This window comes from Muscardinus avellanarius, assembly GCF_963383645.1.
Source record: "Muscardinus avellanarius genome assembly, chromosome: X".
Lineage (NCBI taxonomy): Eukaryota > Metazoa > Chordata > Mammalia > Rodentia > Gliridae > Muscardinus > Muscardinus avellanarius.
This window is the reverse complement of record NC_137792.1, coordinates 9,779,559-9,794,012: the sequence shown is the minus strand read 5'-3', so window position 1 is coordinate 9,794,012 and position 14,454 is coordinate 9,779,559.

Below are 14,454 nucleotides of genomic sequence, written 5' to 3'. Positions count from 1 at the left end.
TATTTACACCTTTTGCTTTTGATAAATCACACACTCCTATGACCATTTGAGTATAAGTTTATGTGTGGGCATATGTTTTTCAGTGGAATCACTGAATCATAGTGGACCACGAAAAACACCGAGGAAGTGCCACATTTATTTCTAAGTGCTGGAGCCACCATTTTAAATTCCCACCAACAATGTATGGGGGTTTCAATTTCCCAATATCCTCACTAACGTTTATTGTCCACTTTTACATTTACCTATTTTAGTAGGAGTGGAATTGTATGTTTTGTATTAGGAATGGAACCCAGCGGCACTGAAATTCTGAGCTACACCTGACCGACCCCCATCGTTCCCCAGTTCTTTTTATTTTGAAACATGCTCTCACTAGTTACAGAGGGTCTCACTAAGCTGCTGAGGCTGGCCCTGAAGCTTTGATCCTTGTGTCTCAGCCTCCCCAGTACTGGGATTACAGTACCACCACACCTAGCTTTTTTTTTTTTTTTTTTTTTTTTTTGCAGTACTGGAGATGGAATCCAGGGGCATCGTACCTCTGAGCTACACCCCCAGCCCTATTTTTTATTTTTTATTTTGAAACAGGGTCTCACTGAGTTACAAAGGGCCTCATTAAGTAGCTGAGGATGACAGCAAATCGTGATCTTCCCATCTCAGCCAGGTAGGTATTCTACCTCTGAGTTACACCCCCTGCCCTATTTTTTATTCTTTATTTTGAAACAGGGTCTCACTGAGTTGCAGAGGGCCTCTCTAAGTAGCTGAGGCTGAGAACCGCGATCCTCCTGTCTCAGCCTCCCGAATGCTGGGATCACAAGTGTGTACCACCACGCCCGCTCACACCTAGCTTTTCATTGTAGTTATTTATCACTTCATTTATTTTCAGTACTAGGGATTGAACCCAGGGGCATTCTACCTCTGAGTTACATCCAGCCCTATTTTAAAAAAAAATTTATTGGTGCACTGTAGTCATACATCTTAACGAAGTATAAGATGGTGGAGGCGTACATGCACACATCTCTCATTTAACCCTTCCCCAGTTCCCACCCTATTCCCTCCCCCTCCTTCCTGCTTATATTTGGCTTAGTGATTGACTTTGATAAGTTTGTTTGAAACAGGGTCTAAGTTGTGGAGGGCCTAAATAAGTAGCTGAGGCTGGCCTCGAACCCTGATCCTCCTGTCTCAGCCCCCCAAGTACTGGAATTCCAAGCATGTGCCACCACGCCCGGCTTCACTGTAGTTTTTAATTGTGCTTCCCTACTGACTAATGATATCAAAACAACTTTTATATACTCATTGGCCATTTGTATCTTCTTTGGAGAAATGTTATTTTGACAACATTTAACTGAGCTATCTTTTTAGTATTTACTTGGAAGAATTCTTTATGTATTTTGAATACAAATTCCTTATCAGCTACATGATTTACAGATTTTTTTTTACCATTGTGTGGGGCTGTCTTTCAACGTTTTTTGATAGTGTCTATTGTTCTATTTCTTTACCTGGCTGTAGTTATATGGATTTTTGTGAAAATTATAAAATATACAATTTTTAAATTATTTACTGAGCCTGGCGTGGTGGCACATGCTTGCAATCCCAGCATTCGGGAGGCTGAGATTGGAGGATCATGTTTCGCAGACAGCCTCAGCTATTATTTAGGCCCTCTGCAATTTAGTGAGACCCAGTTTCAAAATAAAGAATAAAACATAGGACAGACAGGGGGTGTGGCTCGGAGGTCAAATGCCCTTGGGTTCCATCCCCAGACCCGCAAAAAATTATTTATTTATTTATTTATTTATTTACTTATTTATTTATTTATTGTGGTGCTGAGGATTAAGCTCTGGAGCTTTCTACCAACAAGCTACACTGCAGCCCTTTTTACATCTTTTAAATTTTTTTTTCTTTTTTGGTACTCTGTATTGGACCCAGAGGCATTCTATTTCTGATCTATACCTCCAGCACTATTTATTTTTTTAATTTTGAAGCCAGGTTTTGCTAAGTTGTTGAGGCTAGCCTTGAATCTGTGATCCTCCTGTCTCAGCCTCCCAAGTCCTGGGATTACAGATATATACTACCATGCCTGGCAGCCTCAGGCTTTTAGAACAACTTTTTCTCACAAAAACTTTGGGATTCCACGAGAGTTACCTTAGCCCTTTCTGTGGTCAACTCCCCCAGCGACCTAAGGACCTCCCAGTAGAGTTTACATTATACAGGTACATAGCACTTCCATAGGAATCAAGCTTCCAACACATGAGCCTTTGGGGATGCCACACCCAAATTTAAGGAAAACCTCTGACTGGGTACAGTGGTGCATACCTGTAATCCTTGTACTTTGAGGCTGAGACAGGAGAACTGCAGATTTGAGGCCAGCTTCAGCAATTTAGTGAGACCCTCAACAATTCAGCGGGACATGGTTTCAAAATAAAAAGGGCTAGGGGTGTAGCTAAGAGACAGAATACTTGGGTTTGGCCAGGCATGGTGGTGCATGCCTGTAACCTCAGGACTTGGGAGGCAAAGACAATAGGATTGCAGGATCACGGACAGCCTCAGCGACATATTGAGACTTTCAGCAACCTAGTGAGATCCTCTTTCCAAACAAAACATAAATCAAAATGGCTGAGAGTACGGCTCAGAGGTAGAATGCCCCTGAGTTCATTCCCAGTATCACACATATAAAAAGTTTATAAAAAAAGATATCTCTGGGTTCAATCCCTAGGACAAAAAAAATCCTTTGTCTAGGAAGACTTTGTATTAACCCAGTAAAGGGTTGGGAAAAGAATTCCCAGAAGGAATAAAGAATATTGTGAGTAGGACCTATAGTAGAACACCCTGTGGCCTCATATGAGCTGAAGGGTTAGTGGGTCTAGGATTGCCTTTTTCACTATAGGTGGACACTAGTCACATGTGGCTGCTGGACCTTCAAATGTGGATATGATAAAAATTTAAAAGACTATTGTATTGATATAGATGAATTCTGAGTTGGTTTTTACTTTAAGTGATACTCCTCTCTGGAACGCTAAGACAGAAGGATCACAGTTTGAAGGATGGCTCAGCGATGTAGTGAGACTTTCAGCAGCTAGTGAGATCCTGTTGAAAAAAAAAATGACTGAGAAGTATAGCTCAGAAGTCCAATGCCCCGGGGTTCCATCCCTAGTACCATCCCCCCTCCAATACTCTTCTAATTTAAATGTTAATATACTGAATTGACACCAGAGTTATTTACATGACCAGGACAGATGTAATTCTGAAGCTGGTATATTTTGCTTTTTGGTAGGGTTCTAGACTTGCTTCCCCTAAATCTGGCACCTTGGAATATATTCACCATTTTTTCAGCTGAAGGCACTTGGCACAGAAAATAACAGAAGCAAGGAGGTATCTGAGCTTCCTGTACCTCTCTTCTGAAGCACATCAGAAATATTAGGAAAGGTTTTTCTGACCTTCACCTGAAGCAGGTCAGAAGGCTCTGAGGAGAAAGGTACCCTCCCTATAACCACAGAAATGGACCATTCTTACCTATGAAGAATCACAACACTCCTTTCTAAGACCCCCAAAGTTTACTCTCACTAATCCATGGGCTTTGGCATATCATATTTCTCCCCAGCTGTCAACTGTTCATTAGAAATGGCATATAAATATATAAGTTTAACTGTTTCTTTAGTCTTAGTTTTCTTAGCAAGGTTCTCAAGGGATGTAAAACTTACATTAAGTAAATTGATATGCCTTTTTCTTGTTAATTCATCTTTTATTATAGGCTTCTCAGCCATGAACTTAGAATGGATGAGAGAAAGGTTATCTTTCCTCTCTGTATTCCAAAGTCAAATCAATTCTTCTAAAACAGATGAAGCACTTTTGTCAATGTGGATATCAATATTAAACGACAAGTTGTTTCGTTACTTGATTTAGTTATTGGAAAACTTTCCAAATTACAGGTAGAAAATGAGATTCATATATGAATATGGGTATATAAATCTCTGTTTTCAACTGTAATTTCAATGAGTTCTAAATACTGAAAGAACTAATAGCCCACTAAAATGGTTGTTATGGTTACTTTCACCTGAAAACATGTGATCAGAGCAGAGCCTCCTGAAAATACAGCTGCCAACGATGCCCCTCTCCCTCTACAACACATAATCTCAGGGAGTTTCCTAATGGGGAAAAGTAGAACTTTCAGCCAGGAGGTGGGAATTCAATTGCCATTTTACATCAGAAAGCCCAATAGATGCCAAGCATGGTGGCACATGCCTGTCATCTCAGTACTTGGGAGGCTGAGATAGAAGGATCACAGGTTCCAGGCCAACCTCAGCAACTTAGGGAGGCCCTTAGCAATCTATGGAGACCCTGTTTCATAAAAAAAAACAAACAGGAGCCAGGCATGGTGGTGCATGCTTGTAATCCCAGCATTCAGGAGGCTGAGACAGAAAGATCATGGTTTGTGGGCAGCCTCAGCTACTTAGTGAGGCCCTTTGCAACACAGTGAGATCCTGTTGCAAAATAATTAAAAATAGGGCTGGGGGGTGTAGCTCGGAGGTAGAATGCTCCTGGGTCCCATTCCAGTACTGAAAAAAAATAGGGCTGGGGGTACATCTCAGAGGTAGAATGCCCCTGGGTTCAATCCCCAGCAACACACACACACACACACACACACACACACACACACGCCCCATAGAACATTCCATACTTTCCTACAGATGTCCTTAAACTGCCACCACTAACTCTTTGGTTGATGTATAAACCTTTATCTCTTGACTATTCCAAGTTACACATTACAGAGCATACAAATGTTGTCTCTCCTCCTATAGATCTTTTTTACTGCCTGTCAATTCTAAAGACCTGGGCCAAAGTTGGAAGAGGAAAAAGAATTTCCTCTTAACAAAACAAGTAAATTAAAACCAATGAAAAATTGGCATCCTCGTTAAGATGTGCTTGCTGTAAATTCAAAATCAGACCAGGTTGTTAAGAATCAGCATAGAAAAGAATATAGAACATCTGATTAATAATTTTACATATCAATTATAAGTTGGAGTGAAAATATCTTGAATATATTGGGAAAAACATACAATTGAAATTAGTTTCTATTGTTCCTTTTTACTTTTTATTAATGTGGCTCCAAGCAGTTTGTAAAAGTAGTTCTGTGGGAGATTTTCATTAAAGAGTGCCTGTTAGCTGAACATTTAATATTCAAATCAAAGTGAATTACTATCTGTGTAAAAAGGTTTTAGAGTTTTTATTTATTTATATATTTTGGGTACTGGTGATAGAACCTTGAAACCAGGGGCATTCTATCACTGAGCTATGTCCTTAGCCATTTTCATATTTTACTTTGAAAAAGGGTCTTGCTAAGTTGCTGGGGCCGGCCTTAAACCTGAAATCCTCCTGTATCGGCCTCCAAAATACTGGGATTTCATGAAGGCACCACGATATCTGGCTTAAATAAAAAGTTTAGCAGTGCATTTTATATGATCTTTAGAATTTAGGTACACTTGACAGAACTATAAAAATATTGAATACATACTACAAGAATTAGGATTATTTCACCAATTAAGAATATACATATCATGCCAGTGATGGTGATGCATACCTGTAATCCTAATACTTGGAAGGCTGAGACCAAAAGTTTGCCGATTGAAGACCAGCTTCAGCACGTCATGAGACTCTCAGCAACCTATTGAGTTCTTCTTTCAAAATAGGGCTTGGGGTGTAGCTTGGATATAGAATGACTCTGAGTTCGATTCCAAGTACCAAAAAATGCATTATCTATACTTAAATATACTTTATCAACAATGTCATAACACAGACAGTTCAACTGAGAAAAGCTTTTTAAAATTGGCGGTCTTGTGCATATCTTATATCAAAATCTTTAATCTCAGAATGCCTCTTGAGATGGAGGATGCATAAAGCAGGATCGTTCAACTATGGAGATGTAATAAAATGACTACAAAATATAGAAGGTATTTTATTACATAGACAGTTTAGCAATTCAGCAAAATGATTTAGTTACCTCTTCAATCTTTTAAGATAATAGTCATGATCTACAGCATTATATCTGAACTATTACATTGCAAAGCTTTTGGATATTTGTATCCACATCATTGTAAAATAATAGCTTATTTAACTGAGTTATAAACCAAAAAGAGACTTTAGAACGATTTTTTTTAAAAAGCACTTAATTTTTAAGCAATCAAAAATGTAACAAAACCAGAAAAGAGAACATTATCTTGATGAAATATAAAATATTTGTTCTTTAATTTAGCTTTTTTTAAATTGCTAAGAGCAGAATGGTCACTCCCAAACTCTTGGGCTCTATCTATAAATATAAATGCATTTTAATTTTTTCTGTAATTTAACCATAACTAGATTTTGACATCTGTTATGGTTTGAATACAGAATGGCCCCCGGAAACGCTCACATCCAGACATGGTGATCCATACCTGTAATTCCAGTACTTGAGAGGCTGAGACAGGAGGATCACAGGTTTGAGGCCAGCCTCAGCACCTTAATAAAAATCAGCAAGTTGGTGACACCCTGCTTTAAAATAAAATATAAGCCAGGCTTGGTGGTGCATGCTTGCAATCCCAGCATTTAGGAGGTTGAGACTGGAGGATCGCAGTTCGTGGACAGCCTGAGCTACTACTTAGTGAGGCCCTCCACAACTTAGTGAGACCCTGTCTTAAAATAAAGAATAAAAAATAGGGAAGGGGATGTAGCTCAGAGGTTGAATGCCCCTGGGTTCCAGCCCCAGACCTGGAAAAAAAGTAAATAAAATAAAATAAAATAAAATATAAAAAGAAGTAGGGGTGTAACTCAGAGATAGGATGCCCCTGGTTTCAATCACCAGTACCAAAAAAAAATAATGTTCAGAGGTAAAATAATTCAACCATGAGGCTTCTAATCTGATCCATGCATAACCTAGGCAGGTAGGGTGATTTGAGGAGGTAAGTCACTAGGGGTATTGTCTTGAAAAAAAAAAAAAAATATATATATATATATATTTATATTTATATTTATATCAGTCATCCCTTTCCCTTACTTTCCCTGCTTCTTTCCACCATGCTCTGAGCTCATCAGATATGACCTGGCCTAACATGCACTAAAATTTCTGAAACCTCCAGACATGTGAGCAAATGAATCTTCCTTTCTTTAAGTTGTGATCATCAGGTGTTTTGGGTCACGGTGGTGAGAATGCTGACTGATTCAACATCAGACCTAGCCCAAGATCCATTTAACAGCTTTGATTATGGACATTTTAAGAAGACAGCGTGACATTTTGCTGAGTAGAATGCCTTAGAAACACATTTTTAACTTTAGGCTAGTAAAGAAACTGTTGTTAGTTTGCAGAGACTTGTAAATAGGCTTTTAATCCCCAGCCCTTTTAAACAGGGTCTCCCTAGGTTGGTGAGGGTCTTAATATGCTACTGAGGTTGGCCTCAAACCTGCAGTCCTCCTGTCTCAACTTCCCAAGTACTGTGATTACAGATGTGAACCACCATGCCCAGAACATGAAGTTTTTATTTTTTACCAAGGAGATTGTCATTTAAATTTTTATGGATGGCCTCAAACCATCTCTTCCTCCTTCTCCTCCTCCTCCTTGTCCTCTTTCTTATTCTTATTCTCATTCTTATTTTTATTCTTCTTTCACTGGATATTGAACCCAGGAGCATCCAACCTCTGAACTACACCCCAGCACCGTCTATTTTTTATTTTGAAACAGGGTCTCACAAGGTTTCTGAGGTCCTCACTAACTTTCTAAAGCTGGCCTCTAACATGTGATCCTTCTGTTTCAGCCTCCCAAGTTCTAGAATTGCATGCATGTGCAATTGCGCCTGGCTGGCCTTAAACTTTTAATACATCTTTCTGCCTCCAGAGTAGCAGGGATTACAGGTGAGTACCACTGCACCTTGCCATCATTTGCTATTTTTATTTTAAACTTATTAGTAATTTTATTGGTGCCTTGTAATTTTACAACATAGTGAGATTCAAAGTAATACACTGATATTTGGCAGTTGGTGTGTTTCCCTTGGGATCCCATCCCACTTCCCTTCCTCTCTGTCCATAGGAAGATTGGTACTAACCTGGGCGTCTGTCAACAGACGAATGCATTAAGGAAATGTGGTATATACACAAAATGGTTGTTTTACTCAGACACAAAGAATAACAAAATTATGACATTTCAGGAAAAAACAGTAGAGCTTGATAACATTATACTAAGATCAGCCAGTTTCAGAAAGTTAAGGTTTCTATGTTTTCTCTTATATATGGAAGCTAGAAAGAAAATTAAAAAGAAAAGGAACTTCAGATAAAAGGAGAACAATTAGAATAGTGGAAGGGGATAAAGAAATGGTGGAGACAAGGGAAAGAGAAAAAGGCTTGAGGTAGGAAACAGATCAAATAATGTTCATATGAGCCGGGCGTGGTGGCGCACGCTTGTAATCCCCGCGCTTGGGAGGCTGAGACAGGAGGATCGCACGGGTTCGAAGCCAGCCTCGGCTACTTAGTGAGGCTCTCAGCAACTTAGTGAGACCCTGTTTCCAAATAAAATATAAAAAAGGTCTGGGAATATAGCCCGGAGGTAGAAAGCCTCTGGGTTCCACCTCCAGTACCACCAATAATAATAATAATGTTCATCTGCTACTTTTTACATATTGATAACATATAACCTCAAGCAGTCTGTATGTTTTAAGTTTGCTTTTGCAAATGTGAAAGATACAATTGAAACTAGGTAGAAATTTTATATATCTAAGATTCAGACCAGAAAGCCTGGAATAACCAGTTTCTCTTGTGAGAGGGAGAGAAAAGAAAAAAGGGAAAACTTTTAATCAAACAAAGTAAAAATATGTTACTTAAGATTGTGTAATGGTTTGGCTTTAGAATGTCCCCTAGTGCTCATGGAAACAAGGTAGCACTGTTGGAAAAGGGGCTTGGTTGTTAAGGACAGGTCTCTGGGGCTGTGGCCTTGGGGATTATATGGTGTGTTCTCTCTCTCTCATTCTTTCTCTCTCTCTTTGTCTCTACCTCACTTTCTTTCTTTCCCCCCTCTCTTTCTCTCTCTTTCCAGTCTCTGTGATGTGAGAGAAGAGCTCTGGATCGCTCTCTCTCTCTCCAATTCCTGCCACCAATACCTTGAGCTCCACCAAACCAGCCAGAAATGGACTGAACCCGAAATCTCCAAAAACTGTGAGCAAATGAATCTTCCTTCCTCTAAGTCGAGTGTTGTTAGGCTTACTGGGCCACAGCAGTGAGAATGTGAACAGAGACAGCATGCAAAATCAAAACGTGAATTCAGCTGGGTATGGTGGTGCATGGCTGTAATCTCAGTACTTGAGAGGCTGACACAGGAAGATTGCAGGTTTGAAGACAGCCTAGACAGCTTAGTGAGATCCTATTTCAAAATAAAAAATAAAAAGGGCTGGGGCATAGCTCTGAGGTTGGACTTCCTGGGTTTAATCCCCAGTACCATACAGAAAGTGAATTCACCGAGTGAAGGGGACAAGAGCTCAAAATAAACCCATTGTGGATAAATTTTGTCCAATTTTTAATAGAGGCTTATCCAATGGCTGAGCAAGGATCATGCTCAGGAAAATGAAATCCCTTATCTTATGTAGATAAATCTTTGTCAGTGCAGTCATCAAATTTAACCTGTGAAGCCAACTGTCAAGTTAGCAAACATATAAAGCGGTCCCATTAAATTAGAGTGCGCTTTCAGAGATATGAGCCATACTGTCATTGACACTTCTCTAAGGAGCTCTGAGATAGAATTCGTGCTTTGCACCTTTTTTTCTTTTTTACTTTTTGTGATATTGGGGACTAAAATCAGAGGCATTCTACTTTTGAGCTACACTTCCAGCCCTATTTTATTTTATTTTGTTTTGAAACTGGGTCTCACTAAATTGCTGGGAGTCTCACTAATTGCTGAAGCTGGCCTCGAACCTTTGATCCTCCTGTCTCAGGCTTCCAAGTACTGGGATTATAGGCATGAATCAACACACCCAACACTTTTCATTTTCACAACAGAGACCTCTCAAACACCCTATTTTTTTACCCCTCTACTGTCTCTTCTACACAAATTAGCATCATCAAACAACCCCTCCAAAGACAAGGTCAATTTTTTTCTGTCAAAGGAATGGTTCAAGAAAGACTAAAAGCTGAATAAGGAGAACCCCTGAATTGGTTAAATGGCTTCAGTCTGCGGGAAGGGGCAACATGAACTGCTGGTAAGATTAGTGAGGACCAAACTTTGGGCCCATAGATTCCTAAAAATTCATTTTTCCATGGTCCATGCCTGTAATTCTAGTACTTGGGTGGCTGAGTCATGAGGATCATAGGTTCAGAATCAGCCTCAGCAACTTAGCAAGACCTGTGTCAAAACAAAAATAGAAAGGGCTAGGGGTGTGGCTAAAAGGTAGAATGTCCCTAGGTTCAATCCTTGGTAACACACACACACACACACACACACACACACACACACACACACACACCCGCGCGCGCGCGCATGCACACACATCATTTTCCATTCTATCAGAAGCAGCAAAGGACAGTCAACCCTGGTTAAAAGAAGAGTTCTGAAACAAAATTAAATTCTGCAGCTGCAGGGACATTCCTCACCAGTTACTCTCCTGAAGAGACTGCTAGATACAGGCAGTACTGAAATCCCTGCACACAGACACCTTGTACTTGTAGCCCCAGTGCTTGGGAGGTTGAGACAAGAGAATCTCAGGTTTGAGGCCAGCCTCAGAAATTTAGGGAGATCCTGTCACAAAATAAAAAATCAAGAGAGCTGGGTGTGTAGCTTAGTGGTAGAGTGCCCATGGGTGCAATCCCTAGTCTCAAAGGAAAAGAAAAGATAAAAGCAATAGATGTAAGAAGAAAAAATAACATTTTTGGTGCTGGAAATGAACCCAGGGGCATTCTAGCTCTAAGCCACACCCACAGCTCTATTTTATTTTGAAGCATTATCTCACTAAGGTGTTGAGTGTCTCAATAAGTTTCTGAGGTTGACTTCAAACCTGTGGATTTTATGCAATTTAATACAACTGGAGAGAAGCAGCTAGATTATTTCTCTGCTGGTCCCATAGAAGTGCCTCCAATTTATTGAACCACAAGCCAGGTGATATACATTTGTAAATTTAGCTGGACTATGTTAGCCAGAGAAAAAATCAGGGACACAGAGCAGGGCCAGGTGTTACAGCATCTCAGGCAGATCTTGAAAAAGCTCAATTAGGCCGGGTGTGGTGGCGCACACTTGTAATCCCAGCACTTGGGAGGCTGAGACAGGAGGATCACACAGGTTCAAAGCCAGCCTCAGCTACTTAGTGAGGCTCTCAGCAATTTAGTGAGACCCTGTTTCCAAACAAATTATAAAATAGGTCTGGGAGTGTAGCCCAGAGGTAGAAGGCCCCTGAGTTCTACTCCCCGTACCACCACCAAAAAAATAGAAAAAAAAAAAAAAGAAAAAGCTTGATTAGGGGATCCGCAATGGCGTAGATCCCCATGAAGTATGTCTAGCATTCCTTTTTTTAGGAAATTATTTTAGGATTATTTGGATCAATATGTATAATTGGAATTTTATGTACAAGCATCATAACTAAAACTGATGGGCAGCGGCTTGTGAGAGACTCAGGCAGCAAAGATTTTTCCCAAGGATAAAGTTTGGGCCAAAGATTAAGTTCAAACTGACCTTAGTGTGGGCCAATGTATAAGATTAAGTTTGAGTCAGCCTTGTGAAGTGAACCAAAGCATACTATGATTATTTAAATGTCCGGCACCCTTGCCCTAAACTCTATAAAAAATAAAACTTTTCCTGTCCTTGGAGATCCTGCTTGCATGGCTATGCCCTTGCTTTCCTGCCAAAAAAGAAAATATAAAAATTGTAACAAATCCCGAATAAAGTGGAGACGTTTGAACCTGGTCTCGTGTGACAGCTCTTCTCTCATTCGACCTCGGCTCTCCTCTCACCAACACATGAACCTCAACTCATACTAGGGCTGGACCCCAGCAGCCAGGGAGTAGTTTTTATTTCCAGAATGAAGAAGCTTAGGAATTCTCTGTTTCAATGTTCTATAGCAACAGACTACGAAATTAGTATGGATGTAATCCCAGTATTTGTGAAGCTGAGACAGGGCAATGACAGGTTTGGGCCCATTAATTTAACTTAGTGAGACTCCACTTCAAGAGAAAAATAAAAAAGGGCTGGAGGTGTAGCTCAATGATAGAACACTCATGAGTTCAATACCCAGTGCCACAAAAATAATTAAAACAAAAATAACTGTTGATGACCGCATATAGGTAAATGGCAGTATCTACAATTTTCAAGGCAAGATGCAGGTGAGGAGTGAGATTAGTCCTGTAGGACTACCGAAGATGCTAGATCCCAACTCCCCTTCTAGTTAGGCTGGCTTCAGATACTTAAGACTTACTGCTAAGTATATCTAGGTCAGTAAACTTTAGAGACATTCAGAATGTCTAACAGGGATTTTAAAATGGATGCGGTGCTGCACATTTATAATCCTAGCTACCTGGACAGTTAATGCAGGTAGGTCATCAGTATAAGGCCAGCCTCAGCAATTTTGCAAGGTCCTCAGCAACTTAGCAAGACCCTCTTTCAAATAAATACAGAGATCCAGGAGTGTAGCTTAGAGGTAGAATGTTGCTGGGTTTGGCCTCCAGTACCTGCCCCCCAAACAGTTAGTTATAGATTTGGATATTATCTAAAATGTATAGTGGAAGGTTAAATGAAAAGAGCAGATATGTAAATTTTATGTGCATTTTAAAACATTGTGCAAGCCGGGCGTGGTGGCGCACGCTTGTAATCCCCGCGCTTGGGAGGCAGAGACAGGAGGATCGAGCAGGTTCGAAGCCAGCCCCACCCGCTGGCTTAGGAGACCCTGTTTCCAAATACAAATGTAAAAATAGGTCTGGGAGTGTAGCCCGGAGGTAGAAGGGCTTCCAGGAACCCCAGTACCACCAAAAAAAAAATAATAAAAATAAAAATAAATAAAAAAATAAAACATTGTGCAAAATATGTGTGTGTAAATATGAACAAAGATATACAGAAACAAAATTCACAAACGGTGAACAATTATTATGGTTATGTATGGAGAGTAATTTTTATTTTTAATAACACCTACCTTAAAATTATATTATTTTCTAGTAAAAAAAAAGTCTCTGAAAGCTTTTTCTGGAAGGTAAGTTAGAAAAAGAAAATCATACAAAAAGTGTTACAGAAGCAAAAATATTTTCTGAAGTGTCAAAAAGAGAAAAAAGGTTCTTTCCATCATTATACCATCAGTATTGTTAAGATGTAAAATCAAAAGTTGTTCCCAGGAACAATAGATACAGCCATGGGAATCCCAGTACGAAATTTTATAACTGCTTTCTCAAGACCTTATACAGAGGAAATATAAGTATAAAAAACAACTTTGCAAATGATGTGTTCTGCATGTTTCAGAATACCCATAAAGTCACTTCCTTAAATTACTACAATTTGTACAGGAATTATCCATCCAAATATCCACATTATTTTCTAGCACAAAGTCAGTTTAAATTTTATTTTGAAATATTCCTTTTTTTCCATTTTTTAAAATTGGTGCACTGTATTCATACATCATAATGGTATAAAGAAAATACTTTTGTAGACATACATGCACACATCGCCCAGCTAACCCCTACCCGATCCCCACCCCGTTCCCTCCCCATCCCTCCTTCCCATGCTTGGCTTAGTGGTTGACATCTAGTTTTATAGCAATTTATCCAATATTAACTATGATAATCTCACATAACAGTATCATTTGTCTGATACCAAGCTATTGTTGACTTAAGGATAACATTTCAATATTTCTTTTCGCTTTCTTTCTTACCAGAGAATTTTTTCTTTTTTCTTTTTTTAGGTGAAACTATCATACATTTATTTATTTATTTTTCAGAAAAAAATCTATCCTGATTTGGAATATGGACTCTAGATACCCAAAACAATCTCGAAGAAGAACAAAGCTAGAAGATGTATATTTTCTGATTTCAAATAATATAAAGCTACAATAATTGAAACAGTGTAGTACTGTTCTAAATGCAGATATATAAACCATTGGAGTTAAGTAAAAGCCTAGAGATAAATGCTTCCCTATATTGTCAAGTTATTTTTGACAAGGTTTCCACGAACATTTGGTGAAGGAAATAATAATCTTTTAACTAAATATTGTTGAAAAATAATAATTACATGAAAAAGAATAAAATTGGACCCATACCTAACACCATATACAAATATTAACTCAAAATAGATAATAGACCAAAATATAAATCTTAAGACTATAAACTTTTAGAAGAAAATCTGGGTCATAAAACCTCACAACACTGAAATTGGCAGTGATTTCTTGGATATGATTTCAATGGCACAGGCAACAGAAGAGTATACAAACTCCCTAAAAAATAAAAAAATATTGTATATCCAAAGATAATGTAAACAGAGTTAAAAGT